Source organism: Mytilus trossulus, chromosome 3, assembly GCF_036588685.1.
Source record: "Mytilus trossulus isolate FHL-02 chromosome 3, PNRI_Mtr1.1.1.hap1, whole genome shotgun sequence".
Lineage (NCBI taxonomy): Eukaryota > Metazoa > Mollusca > Bivalvia > Mytilida > Mytilidae > Mytilus > Mytilus trossulus.
Window position 1 is genome coordinate 36,520,632 of NC_086375.1, and position 6,888 is coordinate 36,527,519.

Genomic DNA, 6,888 nt, shown 5'->3' on the forward strand with positions numbered 1-6,888 from the left:
GCCATCAAGGTTTTAATAACATTTTAGGATATATTTGAACAATTCGTCAGCTTATTATATATCTATATCAAAAGACGTCCAATAAAGGCAACAGTAGTAAACCGCTTTTCAAAAATCAAACATAGATTGAGAGAAAACAAATCCGGGTTACAAACTTAGACGAAGGAAACGCACCAACTATAAGAGGAAAACAAATGAAACGCTGAATTGAAACAAAAAATTAACGACACTTTAACATACAGAGAAAATTGCAGTTTCAAAACATATTGCAAATATGTTGATATCAGAAAAGAAACTGTCTTTTTTGGAAAAAAAAAACTTTTATTAATAAAGGCAGCATTAGCATGTGTAGTGTACCGCTGTTTTATGGTGACTTGAGAAACAACAGTATCACTCGGATTGCAATTCTACCATGACAGGTAAGTTTGTATTTAGCCTATAAAATACTTATTTAGCCTTGAGAATTGAAAGGTCAGTTTCCCATTCATGCAATAGGAGTTGACAAATTTGGCTTTATGCCATTTACCTTGTCCAAAATTAAGGTCACTTTATTGTTATTGTGATATTGTTTAAGCACAAATGAACCCTATATTCTGACAACACTTAAAACTTTGTGCATCTTGATTTAATTGTTAAAATCTGTTAATGTTGAATTTTAGGGGTTATTATAGGCTTTTTAAAAGCATATTTCTTGACATGGTATTTTTTTTTTCAGATTTAAAAAATAAACAGCTGCGCCATGAGCGCATGATACGCCCGACGCCTTGTGTGGAAGTTTTATGCAATAATCATAAATAGTTTCTGAGAAATTTTTAAGCAATAATCATATATTGTTTTTGAGATAAGGCGGGACATATGAAACCCCACTCTTTTTTTTTTTTTTTTTACAAAAAACTAAATATCACTTAAATGAAATTTTGAATCAAAACCCAAAAATATACAGATTTTAAGATTAATAAAACAAAGAAGTTTGTAAAGCTTTAAGCAATAATCATAAATTGTTTTTGAGATAGGGCGTGACATGTCAAAAAACACGTTCCCCTTTTTTACAAAAATACTCAATAACTCAATAACTCAAAAATTAAAATTTTGAATCGTCACCAAAAAGTAAACAGATCTTCAGATTAATATATTTATCTCTGAACTCAATTTAGGGGATGCCATATCTGCTGCAGGAAAATTGAAGTATATTTTAAATCTTTCTGAAATACACCAATATGTGTATGAAGATATCAAAAATACATTAAAAGAACAACAAATACTTCACTCTGCCGCCAGCGCTCTTATGGGCTATGTCCTCGTTGGGTGTTTCTATGGGAAAGATGCCCGCTTCTGCAGTGCATTTGTTAGTTAATTGTTGAACAATTCCACAAAGGCGCTTTTGAACCGTATATTGTCCCTTAAGATAACAAAAGTTCGTAAATGTATGTCTTTTGAAAAATAAATCGTTTCTGTAGCAACATTCGTCCCATTTGGGATTGGCCGTGCAGTTATATCATGAATATTGGAATATGAGTCAGGAACCTTGATATAAACTTTGTACTCGCATGGCTTTTGTGTTTCCTATGCAGAAGTAAAACTATACCTGACAGGTAGTGCCATGCACGAGTTGACCGATTACAATTGATTGTAAGGGACGTTTCATTCTATGACACAAGTAGCCTTCGGCTGTTGTCTGCTCTATGGTTGGGTTGTTGTTTCTTTGACACATTCCCATTTTCCATTCTCAATTGTATTACTGATTCCAGAATGCGCAAGATGAAAGTGAAGAGAGGTCAAGATAACACTTTTTAATTGATTTATAGTGCATCATCGCTGGCGGCTGTTTCATTTTACCAAAGGTAAAACAAAAATGAATAAACCCCAACATTTTTTCATGGGGCAAATGTCATTAAATGACTTTTGTACATACGAAGGTAAACCTTTGTGCTCATCAGCTGTTTTTTCTTTTCTTTGAACAAACTCCGTTTTGCGCCGAACTTGTTCGTGTCAAAAAGTGTGTTGTAATGCTTATACGCGTACTTTTAAAAAATAAGTTTTATAAGGGTCATGACATTAGCAAATTTGTATTACATTATGTTACTAGTATTTTCCCTCTCTTCCCTAAAAAATTTGATGTGTCTACACTTTTTTACCAGATATATAAAGTTGAATTCTTGATTTGTCGTTTTTACCCCATGACGACTGACACATTTGACCTCGTTATTTTAGTATTATAGATTTGTTATTCTCAGCGGGTTTTGTTAAATGTCTCAACGTTTGTAGTTGTAAATCTTTTTTTCTGTTGTATTCGTGTGTTATGGTAAAGATAATTAATCCCCCAGATTTTAGTTTGAGTGAACTAAATTTATACGATATATCTGGTTTAAAGTTTGATTCATAAGAAACACTGACATACACTGTCACAATTTAAATTAATTAGTTTTATAACTTTCATTGTTATTAATTAATGTTATATCAGTATCAAAACATAATCTTAAATTTTATCATAATTCTATCCTATTTTTTCGGAAATTTTTAGAAAGTCAAATGTGACGTCACTTTGTGCGTCTCTCACTTCGGCTAACTCGGCTGTGACTTTTTATGTGCTAGTTTATATTGTTTGATGTATTCGTTTTTATTCTGTAGTTAGTCACCCCTTCGGTGTTATCATGTATATCTATTATATAGTATTTTTTAATTTTATTTTATAAATTTACTGTTTGCAAAAGTATGAATTATTCTAAATAATAAGGATGTTCTTATCCTAGGCAGACATTAGGCACAACTTTTTTGGAACTTTTGATCCTCATTGCTCTTCACCTTTATTCTTGTATTAGCTTTTGTACTTTTTTTATCTGAGCGTCACTGTTTATTCTTCTGGAGCAAACGCGAGTTTGGCGTCTTAAATAATAATCCTGGTACCTTTTGATAGCTATTATTCGTGTGTGTCTCTGTTCTATATGTTCTCCCATTTGTTTGTATTGTAGTCTTGTCATAAAATATTGTCATTTCAATGTTAAATTTAACATTGTCATGTAAGCGGGAGACACGGCTAGCCATAACACCAGGTTCAACCAACCATTTTCTCCTAGATACAAGTCAGGAAAATGGTCATTGTTATATTATAGTTCGTTTTTGTGTGTGTTACATTTTAGTGTTGTGTTTCTGTTGTGTCGTAGTTATCCTTTTATATTTGATGGGTTTCGCTCAGTTTTAATTTGTACCCCGGATTTTTTTTTCTCTCAATCGATTTATAAATTTCGAACAACGGTATACTTCTGTTGCCTTTATATACCTTTTGATGACATAAGGGCCGAGTTCACTTGAAACTCTACAATCGACTTCAGAGTTAATAGATTATCACGTGAACGCACTAGAGTTGATAATCGGAACAACTCTAAGGCCGAGTTCACTTGAAGCTCTTGAATCAACTTTATTTACTCGGGTTTCAACAAAACGATTTAAGTTGAACCACTCGAGTTAACCCCCATTACCCTGGTTCCAACCCTCACCGAGCCAGGGTTAAACTCGAGAAACTCTTGAATGACGTCAAACTAATGAGAATATTTCATTTTGTTATGCTTGGGTGGGGCCTTACCCTAGAGTTACTTAGAGTTGTTCCGTATATAAACTCTAGTGTGTTCACGTGATAATCTATTAACTCTGAAGTCGATTAAAGAGTATCAAGTGAACTCGGCCTAAGTAACTCTAGGTTAAGGCCCTGACCAACCATAAACGATAAAACATTATCATTGGTTTGACGTCATTCAAGAGTTTCTCAAGTATAACCCTGGATCGGTGAGGGTTGGAACTAGGGTACGAGGGGTTAACTCGAGTGGTTCAAGTAAAATTGTATTGTTGAAACCCGAGTAAGTAAAGTTTACTAGAGAGTATCAAGTGAACTCGGCCAAGAAGTCAAACAGAATGGTACTTTTTTTTAACCGTGCTCAACTTTGATTTGCGACTCTGTTTCAACAATAAATACATAAAGCCTATCATATGGACCATTGATGATATTCTATCACATTTGTTTTTTCTGTTATTTCAGAAAAGGTACAATATAGTACGTCATTATATAGGAAATTCGATATATTATTCAACAGTAGAACTCGAGTCATAATTAAATCTCGAGTGATTTGGCATTTAAAACTCTAATTTGTTTTATCTCTTTTTGTGTTTTCAATATATTATGGTGTTTATGTTGTGTGGACTAGCTTTGCATCAGTTTAATTGTAATAATATTTATTAATAAAATTATATTTTTAAATAATATGTATAAGTCAAACTTATGATCCCAACAGCAAGACTGACACAATTTTATCAAGATCTCCTTGCGACATTTTCTGATAAGTCTGCTGTTTCACTATTGTTTTTTCTTAAATATTACCTTCTGATATGTATCTATTGGCAAACAGACTGTTTTGTAGGCTCACAATGAACATTTAGTGAGCCTTGTAGATCATACTTGGTTTTTATTTGTGTGTTTGTCAAATATGAAATATCTCTAAGGTGTTTTTTTGACATTCTACATTCTATTATCGGGGTTAAATAAAGGCAACATTAGTATACCGCTGTTCAATAGTCATAAATCGATTAAGCGAAAACAAATCAGGGTCTTGAACCAAAACTGAGCGAAACGCATTAACTATGAAAGGAAAACAACGAAACAACAAAAACACACACGAATGCATAAAAAGCCACCCGTCAGCATACATAGAAACTGACTATTTGATAACAACTAACATATTATGTTAAAATAGTAGTGAATGTATTGTTCTTGTTGTTAGTGTTAAAATGTCTTTGGTGTTAAATTTTTAGTACCTCCCGCTTTATTACTCTTTTTATTAAAGAGATTAGATTTTATCTGATGCAAAACGTTTGGTGATATTTCTCAGATTTTCTTGGACACTTTTGTCAAGACTTTATAATTTTCTTTCACAAAGTTGCATCGCTTATCACTCGGTTGGGCCAACTACACGCATCTCTTTATGAGATTGTGAGCCGCGATACCAAGGAATTGATAAAATCAAACAAACAAAAAACAACACCGCTATTGAAATCAACTTGTAAAATACATACACCATTGAAAAGTATGCATCCTTGTGGAACAAATCATGATTAACAATGTTGATTTCTACACTAAAAAGGGGTCTTCATATTTAATTCATAAAGTACTCTTGTAGGTAAGTCGTTGATTAGTCTTTGCAGAACATATTTTTTTGTTACATAAAGAAAGATTAATTTTAAAGCCAAAATAATTCTTGTTATCTGTTGTACACATGTAATCAGTGCTAGTTAGTTTCTAAACAACCGTATTGAAACACGTACAATTCTGCTTTCAACTATTGTATCTGCTTCGTGCATAGTTCTGATTTTTTATGCGGACTAAGCTTATCTGTTGAACCCTTTTGATTTATCAGCTCCCAACCGTTTGGATTAGGTTTTCTATTTTCAAATATTTTGCATCCAGTTTCATTTGAAGTAACACTATTTTTCTAAATGCGCATCTAGGGCTAAATGTATTGCCTGATAGGCCATCAATACCTCTCCATGTAACAAACTATTGTACTTTGATTGATGCGTACGCCTTATATACTTATTTATATTTTTGTTAAAGGCTTTGAGCTAGATGCATGTCAGTAACTGTTAGTAATCTCAGATCTGTTCGTGTGTTTTGCTGTCGAGATACAACTGGTTTGTGTTTTTGATACTTCTTTTTCTGCTATATATCGATCTTATGAGTTCATCTCTTTAAAACTGATTCCTATAGTGTGTTGATATGTTGTACTGTTACACCGCTATCCAAAGTAAGGAGAGGATTGGGCGCCAAATAGCATTTTTAAGCAAACCACATTGTTTCTGGCATGTCCGAAGTCGGGAGCCTGTAAATCATTGGTTATCGTATGTTGCCTTGTATCACCTTTGTATTTCGTTCCTTTTTTAAAAAAATAAATCAGGTTGTTAGTTTTCTCGTTTGAATTGTTTTATAAATTTGTTATTCCGGGGACTTCCATAGCTAATATACGGTTTAGATTTTTGAAGGACGTATGCTGACTTTTAGTCTGTTAATTTCTATGTCATTTTGTCTCTGGTAGAGAGTTGTCTCATTGGTAATTATACTACATTTACTTATTTTCATAATTTTCAATATTAGTTTGTAACACATAATCATTGTCAACTGGCATTACAGTTTACGTGTCCTATAGAGTGGCGCAATTAACTTTGAATTCAGGACATTCCGTCCGTGCAGTATCATTTCTCTAAATGAATAAATAAAGGCAACAGTAGTATACCGCTGTTCAAAACTCATAAATCCATGGACAAAAAACAAAAATCGGGGTAAACTAAAACTGAGGGGAACGCATTAAATATAAGCGGAGAACAACGACACAACATTAAAATGTAACACACACATAAACGGACTAAGCATTAGACAAAATCCTATGAAAATAACAAATATAACATCAAAACCAACATGAATTTGGGATAGATAAGTACCGTGACACGTCTTATAGTAATGTGAATTTACACTAAAAAATAAGAGCATCATTAAAGACCACAACAATATTTTCTGATCTACTAAAACTAATTATCCCCGGCTTAGTATATATCTAGGATTTTGATTGGTTAACGCACGTCGTTACAAAACCCATAGCCCCTGGGTGTTGCTAACCCATATCCCCGGACGTTGCTAACCATTATCCCGGGGAACTTCACGCAAGTTTTCTTTAGTTCCATGATTGCGCCTTGCGAAATATTGAATTCTGTAGATTATCCATGATGTTTGTAATAAAATATTGAATTCATTAACGAGTTTGTCCTATTATGCCGATAGTTTACAATCATTTCATTAAATGCATCACTTGACTGCCACATTTTCAAGGAATGATACTACTGACCTAGCTA